This window comes from Eurosta solidaginis, chromosome 5 (genome assembly GCF_040869045.1).
Source record: "Eurosta solidaginis isolate ZX-2024a chromosome 5, ASM4086904v1, whole genome shotgun sequence".
NCBI lineage: Eukaryota > Metazoa > Arthropoda > Insecta > Diptera > Tephritidae > Eurosta > Eurosta solidaginis.
In genome coordinates this window covers 188,683,675-188,701,141 of record NC_090323.1, presented here as the reverse complement: position 1 = coordinate 188,701,141, position 17,467 = coordinate 188,683,675, and the positions used below count along the sequence as shown (strand labels likewise).

Sequence of the window (17,467 nt, the reverse complement as noted above, 5' to 3'; positions counted from 1 at the left end):
GACGAATTCAACTTGGCGATGTCGTAGGCGGTGGAAATTGATCCGACTGCATTACCTTTTCTGTGCCTCCAAAAGAGATACAAATTTCAACTTTAGAGCTTGTTGGATAATTGGTACTTCTTCGATAGTTCCGAACTATATAATGTAAAAATTGACAAAAGAGATTTCTTTCCTTTTTTGGTACTATGTCTTGGATTCCGAATCAAACCGAAAATCTACATGTGGCTTCTAATACGAATTTATCCGTTTTTTCGAAACCACTCCATAAATAACATCATTCAAAATATCAACTCACCTTTTAAGGTAGTTCTGATCCAGCCAAAAATTCGATGTATTTTATCTGTTACCTTTCTGCATTGCCGACCATCGACCGCTCTGTAGAAAAATATCTCTTGATCGGTCTAACACTGGCTACCCGATATAAAGTATTTCCGCGTAAAAAAACCTTTCATAAGGGTGTGTGGGTAAGCAATTAGTATTTCGGATTCCCCAAAATGACCTTCTGAAGGACTTAGACGTGTTAAATACGAATTGACTGAAATATAAGTTGCTTGCCATTGTCTAAATGTACTCTGCTGAACGTATGGCGAAAAAGTTCCCTTGGTGAAACCCCTTTCCTGCCAATTTTCTTACATAAGCGAACTTCTTTAAAGGGTAGCAAAACAAGGCACACTCATAGTGGAAGCTCCTTAAAGCTAGTAGCGCATATTTTTCAAATATGTGTTTAGTATGAAATATTAACAGTCACACTGTCGCTTTTTGAACTAGAGAAAATATAGTTACTATCGAGCTAGTACTTATTTGGTACTTTAGGTATAGTTCTGAACCAGAAATGTTCTTCACAACATACTGACTTCCCAACAGGGTATGTATTGCGAAACTACTTTGGGATTGACGGGCCAATCTTTGTACCACTTCGGGATTATTTCCGGAATCAATCAGATCATATAGAAATAGTTATAGCGGTACTTTCAGGATGACTTCGAAACCACATCGGTACAAGTTCGGAGTTGTTTCAGTGTAATTTTGTTACTGTGAGATAATGTGAGGATTGTTTACGGGATCCATTTCATGCTTATGCGATATCATTTCTGCATATTTTCAATTTATCTCCGAGGATATTTAGGCCAAGCTTCTCTTCCAATTTGCGTGGTGCTTTTTTAGTTTTCCCTACAAATTGGTGGGACGGGCTGTCTCCGAACGGCACCTTCAAAGCATGAACATGATGAATTTTCACTGAGAATCTTTTCTCTTTTTTCTTTGTTGCCGAATCACTTCCGAGGAGCGACCTCTATTAGAAACACTTTTTTAATTGGAAAACTTTTTTCTAAACTTTTGATGCTACTTTGCCCGGGAGTTGACCCATATGTGTGATAGGCGAAGCACGTTCGCCCATTCCTGATTTTTTTCGGACAGATTTCGAAACCTTTTCTGGATTGTGTTCGGTATCGCTTTGGAACTATTTCGCGATTGTTTTAATTTAGTACTATTTTAGGACACATTCGAGATCACTTCGAGACTACTTGTATACAGCCCAGATCAGGATCAAAGCAAGGTTGGGGATCTGACTCGTTACGCCAGAAACATGCCTTCGATTTCTTTTTAAATGGAGAAGTCTGGGATGCTAAAATGTCAATCCCATTAATATTTAAAAACGCAAACAGAAGCCTTTCGTTGTTTTGAATTTATATCTGTCAAAAGAGTGATGTAGCTGCCAAGCGGACAACAAGTACTTCACCCACTTCTCGGTCTTTGGAATATACCAGAAGTTACCGCATTCCTGTTAAAGACAACATACGTCAACAGTTGAACTCTGCTGTGCTAGGTTGTACGTGTACCTTTTAAATCTGCTGCACGATTTATGTTTTCTAGCATCAAGTTAATGTCAAGGCATTCATAAACATGTATAAATGTTTTTATGTATGTGCGTTAGGCCGGGTCGATTTGTGGGGAGGCAAAAAAATCGCCCATTGCTTTGTGAAAATCATATTCTAGGGATCAAAATAAGAAACTTTGCCGAAGGAACCATACCTCTAAAACGAATTCTGATGTCCCCCCTTTGGGTCGTACGGGCAAATTTTGAAAAATCCCACTTTGAAATGCCTATGTTTTTTCTTTTTGGAGTTTATTTTTCTCTTCAGAAATTTATTTAGTCAGAACATATGTAAATGAAAAAATGAATTTAACTTAGTAATAGAAAAGAAATTAAAAAAAATTATTAGAAATTAGCGTTTTTACAACCCCCTTTTAAAACCAAGGCATCACTGTGATGCATTTGCATGTCGTAAACATATTTGTGTGGGTTTTTTATTCAACCATTTTAAAAAATGAAGGTATCACTGTGACACAATTGCAGATCGTAAAATTGCTTGTGTTGTTTTTTTAAGCCACCACAAGACACAGCAGGTACAATTGAAATTGCCCCTACCCAAAAGTTCGACCCAAAGGGGGGACATCAGAATTCGTTTTAGAGGTATGATTCCTTCGGCAAAGTTTCTTATTTTGATCCCTAGAATACGATTTTCACAGAGCAATGAGCGATTTTTAAATCGACCCGCCCTAATGTGGGTACATATAAAATTTTCCAAAAATGGAATTTTACAAACTTTTCTGGTGTAATAGAATGCACTTCTTATAAATAACTGTTTAGGCTGTTCTCACGTAGGTGAACACAATAGTCCATTGTGTATGACCGTCGATTGACAAATAAAAGCAGTATGAATCTTATCAATCCATAGCGAATGTGCAGATGACGAACACTGGTAAATATCTGTAAATAAATCTAAACTGTTCTAATAAAAACAAATGTTTTCTTCCACTCCAAAACAGATTGGAAATTTTTCCAGCAGATATTGAAGTGCAGTATATAAATATAATTTAATCTGCTTATGAAAATGCCATTAATTTCCCATTCATTATGAGGAGTGACAAATTTCTTTGGGACCCACACCTTGTAGAAAATATTTTATTACTACACCGTACAACAAATAATTTAGACTAAAATCTGCCCTCTTTGTTTATCCATATAAGAAAAAACTTAGAATCTTAACATGCCGATGTTTGTCAGGCCAAATAACCAGCTCTTGTTATGTAAATTTTCGGGCACTGGGATGCGATCTCCAGTACCTGCAATTGCACTAATAGGAGAGACAAGCTCCTCTTTCGTACTGAAACATATAACCACCTTCCGTTGATGATGTTCTGGGTCACAGTGGTCCACATTTTGGTCGATAACTCGAAAACGCCTTCACATATACAACTACCACCACTCCATTTTAAAACCCTCATTAATACCTTTAATTTGATACCGACATCGTACAAACACATTATAGAGTCACCCCTGGTCCACCTTTGTGGCGATATCTCGAGAAGGCGTCCACCTATAGAACTAAGGCCCACTCCTTTTAAAATACTCATTATCACCTTTCGTTTGATACCCATATCGTACAAACGCATTCTAGAGCCACCCTGGTCCACTTTTATGGCGATATCTCGAAAAGCCGTCTATCTATAGAACTAAGGCCCACTCCCTTTTAAAATACTCATTAGCACCTTTCATTTTATACCCATATCGTACAAACAAATTCTAGAGTTACCCCTGGTCCACCTTTATGGCGATATCTTGAAAAGGCGTCCACCTATAGAACTAAGGCCAACTCCCTTTTAAAATACTTATTAACACCTTTCATTTGATACCTATATCGTACAAACACATTCTAGAGTCACTCCTGGTCCACCTTTATGGCGATATCCCTAAATGGTCCACCTGTAGAACTATGGCCCACTCCCTCTTAAAATCTATATATTAATACGCTAACAAAATTTCCATACAATCAATTGACAGGCTGTTTCGCATACTTAGCATACGTAAAATCATATAAAAGTTATATGAATCGATTCGTATTGATCAGCCGCAGTGAATAGGCCTATTTTTGTTAACAAATATTACTCTATTTGTTTATAATTAATAGAAAAAGTTTTTTGTAAATTCGAAAATCTGTGCAACTATCGAAATTGCCATCTGTAGGACGCATTATGTTCACAAACCCCCCTGAGTAAATAGCTCCAAATTCTCAATTGTTGCGTGGCTTCAATGTTTCATCTCTACATATGTATATATTTGTACACGCCAAACGGTGAGAGAACTACTGCTTCGCTCATTTTCTGTTGAAATAAAATATTGTTTCCAATTGTTTCCAATTACCTATATTGGTCCCTCACTAGGGTAGGCACCTTGTCGTTGGTGTGAGGGCTTAGCCGAACTCCATAGCGCCCGACTATGAGGCGGAGCTGTTTAGGACTGACATCTACGCCGTTTCGCCTCATAGGAGGGCGGCGGGATGTCGGTGACCAAGAACTGCCAACCCCCTAATCCAGGGTGTTATGCGGACCGTGCCTATTGGACGATTTGCAGCCAGGGGATAAATTCGGCTGTATTCGAACGGAGCCTTCCCGATACCGGGCCATCTCGGGAAGTATTTATGGCCTTACCGCAGTAAGCGGCGCTGCTGTGGCGGACGGTTCTTTCCCCGTATATAATACTGGACCGCTGAGCCCGCCTTGTCGGGCAGGTGGTCGTACGACCAAGATGAACAACTCATTACCTGAACGTAATAAGGAGGATGTAAAGAGGAGGACTGAGTCGCAATCCAGGGACGACAAATACGAATTAAGCGATGCGTCGGACCCGGGGAGCGAGAGTAGTGCTGATTCAATGAACTCCGTGTTGGAGAAGCACACAAATGAAAACGGAGTAGAAGAGTGGAGAAGGGTACGGAGCAGAGGAAGTAAAAGAGCTCTCTCGCAGTACCGTGCAGCACTAAGAATTGTACAACGCTTGGGAGCAGTGGTCGACCCAACAGAAGTGCAGATCGAGCGCTTGGAATGGGCCCATGAAGCGGTAGAAGTAGGTCGAAGGCAGTTCAAAAGGTTTGCTGCGAGAAACCCTCGGTTCTGCAACCGGTACGAGGAGGAAGAAGCGTCGAATGGCAGAATGAAGAGGCAACGTTCGGCAGAAGGCGACAAGCCTGCTTTCAAGAGGCAGAAAGGACCCAGTCCTAGAGCCGCGAGGCAGGGCAGTCGCATAGACAAGACAAGTAGGCCCAAAGCTGTAAGACAGATGGGTTCCAATAGCGAGGTAGCAACTACCTCGAAAGCTGCCAGTCAGAGGGAAGTTCCAACTACGGAAGTAGGAGATAAGCCAAAGGGAGATAACGCTAAGACTCCGGCTTTCTCGGAGGCGCTAAAGGGAGTTAACGCGAAGACTCCGGTGTTCTCGGAGGTTCCAAAGGGAGATAACACTAAGACTCCTGCTTTTCCCGAGAAGATGAGTGATGTGGCAAAGCAGTCACTGACTGTGGCGCTGGTTGATCGTAGCAGTCCGTTCGGACAAATGACTACTGAAAGGTGGAGATCTGTGGAAAGGGAGCTTATTAGCTTAATGCTTAAGATGATGCGGGAACAACCAAGTAAGCCCCTTCCAACCTTTGATTCGGGGGGATGGTATAATGGTGTGAAGATGATAGCGTGCGACAACATCGCGAGCTTGCGGTGGCTGGAGGAAGTCGTTCCAAACCTCCAAAGGCAAGGCACGAACGCGCGGTTTGAGGTGGTGGATAAAGCGCAAATCCCCACGGTACCAAAAGTTAAGGTATGGATACCATGCGTGATGAAGTCGGAGGATACACTGCGACTTCTGCAGAATCAGAATCCGAACATACCGACACAGGATTGGAAGGTACTTACTGTATCTCGGCCTACCGAGGATGGTCAGTTCTATATCTTCCAAATAAACAAGCAGGCGGAGGATATTTTGTACACGTAGCTTGGCAAAATGTCCTTTGGCACTGGCAAAATTTACATGCGACTCAGGAAAAGAAGTCCCGAGGATAAAAATCCTAACACGCTGGAAGTGGGCGAAGTCGAAAAGGACCTCAGAAGCCTAAGGGAAAAAAGACAGGTGGAGGTCCCCGACATCACCACGAACGTGCTAGAAGAGGACCAACCGCTAAATGGTGCTGTGACTCGCACAGAGGAACACACGGTACAACATTCACGAGGGGCTGAAGGGGGCCTCGAATACTCTAAACCAAAAGGGCAAGAGGAGGACGACGACGTCAAGACGAAGGTGCTGGAGGGGGACAAACAGCCCAATGGTGCTGCGAGTCCTACAGATAAACCTCCAACACAGTAAAGTGGCGTCGAGCGAACTCCTCCTAACCCTTGAGGAGGGTTCGTTTGACGTGGCGCTGATCCAGGAGCCGTGGCTCTCATCGGGAGGAAAGGTTTCTGGACTTAGCGCGCGCGGGTTTGGCGTTTACTACGCACAAACGGAAGGACGGGTGCGAGCTGTAGTAATGGTAAGGAAACAGCTGCATTCATATATGCTGCCTAATTACACCACCGCGGATCTCGTAGCGGTGGCCGTTGAGCAAAAGAATAAGCAGGCATTTATCCTGGCGTCCTGCTACATGGCCCATGCTGCGGAGGTTCCACCGATGGAGTGCAAAAGGCTAGTACAGGAGGAAGGGCGCAAAGGGCGGTTGGTCATAGGCGCAGATGAAAATGCGCACCACAATGCGTGGGGAGGAGCAGATACGAACGAGAGAGGCGAATCTCTATTTTGTTACATCCTGCAAACCAATTTGCAGATAGCCAACAGGGGAAATGTTCCTACATACATTGGTCCAACATCCAGCAATGTTCTGGATATTACATTGAGCTCCGAGCGTGATATATCAAGGTATGATTGGATGGTTCTCGATAGACCATCCTTCTCCGACCATGCGTATATAAGCTTCAGCATCCCACTAAAGAGGGTAGAGAAGGGAGGAACCTTTAGAAACCCTAGGGAAACGAATTGGACTAAATTCCAGAAACATGTAGAAACGAAACTGGGACAACCCAAAGAGGTTGCTAATGTAGAGGAACTGGAGGAGTCGAATGAATTCCTAACAAGGACGCTTATGACTGCGTATAACAAAACTTGCCCTCTAAGAAGATTCAGAGGAAAAGCAAAGCCGCCATGGTGGAGCAATGAGCTGAGTCTTCTAAGAAGACAGGTAAAAGAAATGTTTAAACTCGCAAAGACCGCGGAAAGCGAAGCGTGTCGGGACGAGTACAGGGATCTACTGAGGATCTACAAGCGTGAAATTACCAGGGCGAAGAGAAACTCATGGAAAAGTTTCTGTACGGACATAGAGTGCTCCAGTGAAACAGCACGGTTGAAAAAAGTCCTAGCAAAGGGAAACATAGTCCAGGGACTAATAAAGAAAGAGAAAGGGGAATGGTCACGTGATAGTGAGGAATCCCTTGAGGTGCTTCTCGATACACATTTCCCATTGGGAGACGGTTTAGAAGAACCAGCAGACATCACTCACACTTCGATCACGGAGCTAGTGGTGCCGGGCTTGGTGACCGATACCAAGATCGAGTGGGCAGTGAAGACGTTTTCTAAGTTTAAATCGCCGGGCCCAGATGGTATATTCCCAGCCATGCTACAAGTCTCAAGTAGGGCGGTCGTGGAATGGCTTAAAATAATATTCGATGGGTGCATAAGACTGAATCATGTACCGCACTCTTGGAGAACTGCTCGTGTAGCTTTTCTACCAAAGGCGAGGAAGATCGGTCACGTGTATCCCAAAGACTGTAGACCCATTAGCTTAACATCATTTCTGCTCAAAACCTTTGAGAGGCTGATAGATGTGTACATAAAGTCCAACGTGGATGAAAAGCTGCTCTCCACAACACAGCATGCGTACACCAAAGGCAAGTCGGTAGACACCGCATTGCATAGGGTGGTAATAAGCATAGAGAAATCCCTGGAATATAAGGAGTATGCTCTAGGAATCTTCTTGGACATTGCCGGGGCTTTCAATAATGTTGCAAAATGGGCGATTATGGATGGTCTTAGTTACATTAAAGTACATCCTGCCTTAATCAGATGGATCGGCTGCATGTTAAATTGCAGAAAGATTACATCACAATGGGGATTGTACGAGGCCACGAAATCAGTGGACAGGGGCACGCCGCAGGGAGGGGTGCTATCACCTCTGCTGTGGACACTGGTCATCAACCAACTGCTCAGGCAATTCGATGAGGGACCCGTAAAACTTACGGCTTACGCAGATGACGTTGCAATTGTCATAAGTGGAAAATGCCTTCCAACGATTAGTTCTTTGATGGATCGGGCGCTTCGGGATATTCATACCTGGGCATCTAATGTCGGGCTGAAAGTCAATGCGGAGAAGACGGATATGGTCTTGTTTACAAAGAGGTACAAGGTCCCAAATTGGACCAGGCCTAAGTTAGGAGCGGTGACCTTACAGGAGAAACCTTGCACAAAATATCTAGGAATCATCCTAGACAGTAAGCTGTCATGGAAGCTCAACGTGGAGGAGAGGGTCAAGAAGGCCTCAACTGCACTCTATGCATGTAAAAGAATGCTGGGGTGTACGTGGGGCCTATCGCCCTCTCTTTCTCATTGGGTTTTTACAGCGATTGTAAGCCCTATTCTATACTATGGAGTTCTTGTTTGGTGGAAAGCCACACAAAAAACAACATACCTCAAAAAATTAGAGGGGGTATGCAGACTATCGATGCTTTGCATTACGGGAGCCCTGAAAACAACCCCGACGGCTGCACTGTATGCCATTCTGCACATTCCACCTGTAGACCTGGTAGCAAAGAACAAAGCGTTAACGACCGCAACCAGGCTCGATGCTTCGGGGGAGCTTGAGCGCCGACCATATGGCCATAGTAGTATAGCGTCCTCAGTCACAAGACGAACAGACTACATGATTCCCTACCTGCACTTTGAGGGAGATCTTAAGCCCACAATAGAGGTGGACGGTTGGCGCAAGGGTGCGCAAATGGCGGACGAGGCGATACATGTGTACACCGATGGTTCCAAAATAGTGGAAGGAGTAGGGTCTGCGGTATACTGCGCTGATCCGGAATTAAGCAGATCCTACAGGCTGCCGGATTACTGTAGCGTTTTCCAAGCGGAAATATTAGCCGTAACCAAAGCAGTAGAAACCCTGGAAGAGAATAGCTTAAGCTGCAACCGTGTTAACTTTTATATTGACAGTCAAGCCGCAATTAAGGCAATAATCTCGCATAGCACAGCATCTAAATGCGTGTTAGAGTGTAAGCAGTCTCTGGAGAGAATCGGGACAGGGAGAAGCATACATCTATATTGGGTCCCAGGGCATATGGGAATAGATGGGAATGAAAAAGCGGACGAATTAGCTAAAAAGGGCGCATCCCTTGAAGCTTGTTCCGTAGACGTCCCAATTAGATTGGGCGAGATTAAGCGAAGGCGAGAGGTGCACATGATCGACCAAGCAGAAAAGGCGTGGGTTCAAGCGCGGGGCTGTAAAGTGTCGAAGATTATGTGTAGGTCTTACAACCTTAGACTAACACAGTTGCTTCTATCATTAAAAAGAGAGGACTGTAGACTCATGACGGGTATTCTGACTGGACACTGCCTTCTGGCGTCACATGCCTTTAAATTAGGCTTGGTCAGTGATAGCAGGTGTAGGAAGTGCGGGTTGGAGGAGGAAACGATCGAGCACGTTCTGTGCTCGTGCCCTGCACTTGCCAGGCTAAGACTCCAGCTATTAGGAGTGATACAGCTGTCAGATCTAGAAGCAGCAAGTGGCTTAAGTCCTAGGAAGCTTCTAGTATTTGCCAAGAGGACGCAGTTATTTTATAACATAGGTCCTGGTTTTTTGATAGGGTTTTTCAGTTTGGTCGTTAAAACAAACTTCTGGTAACACTACGGACTCAATCAGTCTATGTGAGGTCCTCATGGACCGGCCAGTTCAACCTACCTACCTATATTGGTTTGTACCAAAATCCTTAAAAAATTGTTCTAAAATAATTGTTAGCGTACAAAAAAACTTTAAAGAGAAGTAATAACTTAACCGGCCTATTTTTTTGACAAATTTTACTTACACGTAAAAGCATAGGTCTTTATTTAATTATTTTGATATTTCTTATTTTATTTTATTATATTATCTTTTATTTCAACATAGTTTATTATTATTTAAATGCAACTTGATTGAATCGGAAAATTTCACGTTGTATATTAAACGAAAAAAACGACCCAAAAACGTTTTCGATTTTAGGTCGAAATATTTCATAGGCAGTATATTACCCACTATCTATATATTAATACGCTAACAAAATTTCGATACAATCAATTGACAGGCTGTTTCGCATACTTAGCATACGTAAAATCATATAAAAGTTATATGAATCGATTCGTATTGATCAGCCGCAGTGAATAGGCCTATTTTTGTTAACAAATATTACTCTATTTGTTTATAATTAATAGAAAAAGTTTTTTGTAAATTCGAAAATCTGTGCAACTATCGAAATTGTCATCTGTAGGACGCATTATGTTCACAAACCCCCCTGAGTAAATAGCTCCAAATTCTCAATTGTTGCGTGGCTCAAATGTTTCATCTCTACATATGTATATATTTGTACACGCCAAACGGTGATAGAACTACTGCTTCGCTCATTTTCTGTTGAAATAAAATATTGTTTCCAATTGTTTCCAATTACCTATATTGGTTTGTACCAAAATCCTTAAAAAATTGTTCTAAAATAATTGTTAGCGTACAAAAAAACTTTAAAGAGAAGTAATAACTTAACCGGCCTATTTTTTTGACAAATTTTACTTACACGTAAAAGCATCGGTCTTTATTTAACAGATTCTTTGTTTTTCATTTTAGGTGCTTAAAAAAAAAAATGAAATCAGAAATAATGAGTCAACTTTTGTTCAAACTCACTAAATTTATTTATTTATAACAATTAATTGCAAATTTGACACAAATGTTTTTTCCATTTCCATATTTTATGCTCATTTTAGATATAGCACGTCTTATAGTGAACAAAAAATAAATAAATTTGCTACAAAGATATTACATTAAAATTTGTATATTGCCTTTTATGCTAATTTATTTTGATATTTCTTATTTTATTTTATTATATTATCTTTTATTTCAACTTAGTTTATTATTATTTAAATGCAACTTGATTGAATCGGAAAATTTCACGTTGTATATTAAACGAAAAAAAACGACCCAAAAACGTTTTCGATTTTAGGTCGAAATATTTCATAGGCAGGATATTACCCACTATCTATATATTAATACGCTAACAAAATTTCGATACAATCAATTGACAGGCTGTTTCGCATACTTAGCATACGTAAAATCATATAAAAGTTATATGAATCGATTCGTATTGATCAGTCGCAGTGCATAGGCCTATTTTTGTTAACAAATATTACTCTATTTGTTTATAATTAATAGAAATTTTTTTCTGTAAATTCGAAAATCTGTGCAACTATCGAAATTGCCGCATTATGTTCACAAACCCCCCTGAGTAAATAGCTCCAAATTCCCAATTGTTGCGTGGCTCAAATGTTTCATCTACATATGTATATATTTGTACACGCCAAACGGTGAGAGAACTACTACTTCGCTCATTTTCTGTTGAAATAAAATATTGTTTCCCATTGTTTCCAATTACCTATATTGGTTTGTACCAAATCCTTAAAAAATTGTTCTAAAATAATTGTTAGCACACAAAAAAACTTTAAAGAGAAGTAATAACTTAACCGGCCTATTTTTTGGACAAATTTTACTTACACGTAAAAGCATAGGTCTTTATTAAATTATTTTGATATTTCTTATTTTATTTTATTATATTATCTTTTATTTCAACTTAGTTTATTATTATTTAAATGCAACTTGATTGAATCGGAAAATTTCACGTTGTATATTAAACGAAAAAAAAAACGACCCAAAAAAGTTTTCGGTTTTAGGTCGAAATATTGCATAGGCAGTATATTACCCACTATATTTATTATTAGGCTAACTTTGTTTGATTATATGCCCATTAATCGGATGCTTAGATCCCATAATCCTAATTTGTTTATGTCGCTTAAAATTATGAAATCTATTTTATTTTAGTAAATATGTTTGCGTGAATAATTTCAATGTTTTTGTTTCTTTTTCTTTTTTTTTTCTAATTTATTCTGCTTTGCTATATCTTAGTATTATATCGTTCACAGACGATATTTTATGGTAGATATGGTCATATATATTCATCTCCATTTCATGAATATGAATGTTTACAAATTTAATACAAATTAATTACGTACATAGATCTCAATGGGAATCCCATCATTAAATATCCGAATATTAGAATCTTCATATTTCCACAATGATAACATTAAAACCCGGAAAAAGGTCCAAGTGCACTTATTGCGTTTTTATATGGAACTGTTTATTCACATCACTTAATTTTTTCGCACTTTAAGTACTTTATTTTTTTCTTTCATTTAAATTTTTTTAGTAAACTGCCTTCTTTCTCATTACATAATTTTTTTAAATTTTTATTTTTTATGAAGGTATCCTCTATTCTATTCGAAATTTTCGTTTTGTGTCACACTTACGTACATACTACATATGTATTTATACAATATTAAACTCGGTAAAGCGCCTATTGCATACCTAATGGGTGGCGTGAAATAGGCTAAATTCCTTAAGCACATTTCTTCGTTTTTAACTAAAAGTTCGAGTTTTTGAATTATGACGCTATTGAAGTAAATGGGCGATATATGTATGTATGTGTAGTTTATATGGGAGATATAGGGCTACTGGGGAACCGAGCACACAAAACTAACTTCGGTAGCGCCCCAACGGGGACCTCCCGGGTGGTGTGGAAAAACCTATTTTTCAATTTAATGTCAATTAATTTCACCTTAATTCTATGTCAATTTCCTTTGATTTTACATATTTTTTATATTTTTGTTTAAGGAGCTCCATACCAAAAGGTTATAATTACATTTGAAAATTTTGTAGAAAATTTAAGAAAATACAATAAAAATTACAATGTCTTAATGAAAAATTTAAGTAAGTTAAACCAGTTTGCTATATTTCCGCTCACTGCTTAACTATTAACGCATTATTTCACTACCCCCAACACTGGATGCATAGACTGAGTTGAAAAAAATAAGAGTTGGTCGAATTTCGACCACAGGCGATACTAGTACTCTTTAATACCATCCATTTGATACACATGTCATACAAGCACATTCCAGTGTTACCCTAGGTTCATTTTCCTACATGGTGATTTTCCCTTATTTTGCCTCCATAGCTCTCAGCTGAGTATTTAATGTTCGGTTAAACCCGAACTTAGCCTTCCTTACTTGTTTAAGTTAAAATAGTGGTCTCGTTATGCGTCTCTTTCTATTACCTGCTGCAGATAGACGGCCGCATGCGCCACCATATGTATAAAGCAGCCTGTCAAAACACTAAAAAGTTGCTATCTTGAACATCCTGTCTGGCAGTTGACGGATAAGGTATCACACTGGTTTTGTACGCAATGAAATTAGGTTAGGTTAGGTTAGGTTAGGTGGTAGCTGCCCTGATAAGGATAGCTCACTTGAACAACACGAAGGTCCGCTGTGATACCACATACACCAAAAATAACGGTGACTTAGATCTAGCTACTTAGAGAATCGTTGGGTAGCAACGATAAAGCTCCGAATGATACCGATCTCAACTTTGGATAAATCCTCGGGAGATCCAAGTGAGTCGCGACCGAAGTACTTTCGCCTAGTTCTGGCAAAAGCTGGGCAATCAAGCATAAAGTGATTTGGTGATTCCACCTCATCATCCTCCATACAGCTGCAGCAGGATGGAGTTTCCAGTATATTGAGTCGTACCGCATGGATGCCCATGGGACAGTGCTCTGTCAATACCCCAATGGCAATTGATAGGAGAGCCTTAGTGAACCCAATTATTTCAGTAGACCTCCTGCCATCCACTTTCGGCCAGCAAGATCTTGCTACCCTGCAAGACGTGGTGTCCGCCCAACGTTTGCTGAGCTGACTCGAGGCCCAGCTATGGAGGAGCAATCCACAAGTGGCCAGCAGAACCCCGAAATCCCTACAGCCATCTTCATCCGGTTCAGTTGTACCGATACGGGCTAAGAGATCCGCTTGACAGTTACCCGGGACCCAGATAATCTTAATTGTAAAATAATTCGGTGTAATCGCAAGCGAGGTCAGGCACTCCCAGACCACTCTCCATCGCACTGTAGTTGTGCTCAAGGCCTTGATAGCCGCTTAGCTATCAGAGTAGATGTTAAATTCCCTAACCGTAGTAGCACTGGATAGCATTTCATCCACCGCATCCTTAATCGCAGCAACTTCCGCTTGGAATACACTGCAGTGATCAGCGAACTTAAACTTGCGGCTTACATTTAGCTCTTGACAAAAGACCCCCCCCCCCCCCCCCCTCAAACTTTCCGTCCAGCTTCGACCCAACCGTGAACAAGTTAACCGGTCCCATGCCCCAGATAATTCCTCTTCCCCAGTCCTCTCTCGGTGGAATGATTGGGGTGAAGGTTGTATAGGAAGCAGTTATCGGCATACAATAGTCCGTTCTGTCCGGGATAAAGTCGAAACTGGTAAGAAGGCTAGAATGTCCGAAGTCAGAAAGCTCATAGCCCATATCACGAAGCTTGACCAACGACATTGCCGCGGCCGCCTTTCCCGCAATATCTACTGGATATATGTTCAGCATGACGTTCAGTGCCAAAGTAGGTGTTGTTCTGAGAGCACCACTGATACCGATCAGCGCCGTCCGTTGCACGGACATTAACATTTTGGAGGTGCTCGCCGTGCCCAGTGCTTTCCACCAGACCAGCACCCCATATAGCAGAATCGGTTTGACCACCATTTCATAAAGCCAATGTACTACTCCTGGCGAGAGCCCATCACTTTCAGAAGGGCTGCAGCAGTACAAGGCAACGGCGGCCTTCCTGACCCGATCTTCCACAATGGGTCTCCAGGACAGTTTCTGTCCAAAACAATCCCCAAATATTTAACCCTATCAGAAAGTACCAACGGTACCCCTCCAATCGAGGGAGTTCTGAAATCGGGCATCTTATATCTCCTTGTAACAAGAACCAATTCCGTTTTTCCCGGGTTAACCGCCAATCCACATGATTCAGCCCACCTAGCCACAGTATCCAGGTAGCCCTGCAGAACATCGCGCAGGGTGCCCAGAAATTTGCCTCTGACTAGGATAGCGAGGTCATCTGCATAGGCAACCACCCGACAACCATTGGCTTCCAGATCCACAAGAAGCTCGTTGACTACCACAACCCAGAACAGAGGAGATAGGACACCTCCCTATGGCGTGTCTCTGCACACCTTCCTCTTAATTATGGCCCCTCCCCACTCCGCTGCGACAATTCTGCCACATAGAAGTTTGCTAATAAAGTCAATCAGAGACGCCTCGACTACTAAACCCACCAGAGCTCTTTCGATTGCCCCCGGTAAGACATTATTAAAAGCCCCCTCGATGTCTAGAAAGGCACCCAGAGCATACTATTTGTGTTCTAGGGACCCCTCTATTTGCTTTACAATCGAATGGAGAGCCGTGTCCGTCGATATGCCCTTGCAGTACGCATGCTGTGAAGCCGACAGTAACCCTTTCCCTTAGGTACAGGTCAATCAACCGCTCAAACGTCTTAAGAAGAAACGACGAGATACTGATTGGCCTGAAATCCTTGGGTGATACATGAGAGTTTCTGCCGGCCTTCGGAATGAAGATAACCCTAATCGTGTGCCAAGACTTCGGGATACAGTTAAGCCTGAGGCAGTTAGTGTAGATGATGGCCAACCAGAGGCAGGAAATCCCCAAAGACTTTTGAAGTTGCGCAGGAATGATTTCATTCGGGACCGGAGACTTATTGGGCTTGAACGACCCTATAGCCCAGGTCATTTGACTTTCCCGCAATGAAATTACTCAATAAGAATAGTACGCATTAATTGATTAGTTTCAAGACTGACATACTTGACTATAACCTTGGATAAGTGCCATAAGGCAGATTGCTAATTTTGTGTGAAGGTCAGATAAAATATAATTACCTCCGCGAAGAAAGCACGCAATATTTGTGTTGTTTTCTCTCATCTCCACTTATGGGACTTTCGATGACAGTTTATGTATGTGTCTCTTTTACGGGTTAAAATTGACTTGAAGAAAACCCCTTAGGTTTTACCCGCTTCACTTACAGTCAACATTTGCTAACAGGGTTTATTTTAAATCATTGAAAAAAAGCCAATAAAATATATTGCTTTGTTGAGTTTCGATTATTCGAATAACCTAAATAAATCAACTAAAAAGTGAAAGTCGATTAATAAACATCTAAAAATCGAATTATCGAATACTTGATTCATCGAATTATTCGAATATTTTCTAGAGCCCGATTGAATATACACTTCTGGCATTGGGCTCATAATTTGCATCATATTGGAGTCAAATAGAGTCTCTAATGATTAAATATTTTTATAAATTCTATTTAAAACTTCCAAAACGATTGAGGGATTTTATTTAGCAACATTCATAGATGTTAATTGAGAAGTAATTGGGGTATTCACGTCAGCACGTTATCAACTTACCTCGTTTAAAGTTACTTCTCTATAGTGTACTCTGGTTTTGTAAGCTGTATAACAAGTTTAACCATATAAGCAATCTTATTGGATTAGATTTATTTTCAATTTTTAAGTGCATAACTGGTGGAAAAAGGTCTGCCCATTTTATTTATATAGAGACAACTTAATTAGGTTGAATTGGCTGGTCAATAAAGACCTCACATATATTGAATGTGTGCATACTCTACTTATTTAGAAACAAAATTTTCTTATCGCATTGGCTAAGTAAATATTGTGCTATTAAAAAGATCGCTTGACTTACAAATCAATTAATTAAAAACACGTGAAGTTGTTTTTGTCTAACCATATGTTTGATTTTAAAATGCACAAACATACATACACAGGCCCGACGAGAGGGGGGGGGGGGCTGAGGGGGTCACTTACCCCGGGTCCGGCCTTGGAGGGGCCCGGGAATCTCAAAATGCTATCCAAGCTTTTTGCGTACAGACAATAAACAAACCACACCTTTAATCACCTTTCGTAGATAGAAATCATGTTAAATTTCAAAAAAATTTATAAATCTCATAACGGGTCTGCACCCCGCATAAGGTGTTTCTGGTTTTTGGCATCGGCTTTGTAGCATAAAGTTGAATTCGTTTTCTGTTGCAGCAAAAAAATTCGGAATGATGCAAATTCCTATACAGCGATATACATTAGACTGGGTCAATTTATTAACCGATATCGCGCCATCGATTTTTCGATAGGATTTTGGCTCAGGAAAGAAAGTTCTACTACGCATACCCAAAAAAATAATTTTCGAGCGTGCCAAAAAAAAATGGCGAAAGGGTCAATTTTTCGACCAACACACTCCCCAAAACCCAAAAATATTTTTTTTTTGTGAAAAACTGTTATCGCCAACGTTTTTACAACAGTTTTTTGAAAAAAAAAAATACTTTTTGGTTTTGGGGAGTGTTTTGGTCGGAAACTTTACCCTTTCGCCAT

At 40.9% G+C, this 17,467-nt stretch overlaps 1 long non-coding RNA gene across 2 annotated transcripts in view; it reads right to left on the bottom strand.

The window, feature by feature from the left end:
- LOC137251908 (uncharacterized) overlaps positions 1 to 16,597 on the bottom strand; it is a 65,320-nt gene extending 48,723 nt beyond the window's left edge. Inside the window, exon 1 of one of the 2 annotated variants that reach the window (XR_010953390.1) lies at positions 16,493 to 16,597. This is a non-coding gene — a long non-coding RNA (uncharacterized lncRNA). The remainder of the gene's footprint in view (positions 1 to 16,492) is intronic. The other variant, XR_010953391.1, reaches the window with a different exon arrangement.
- Between the last annotated feature and the right edge of the window lie 870 nt (positions 16,598 to 17,467).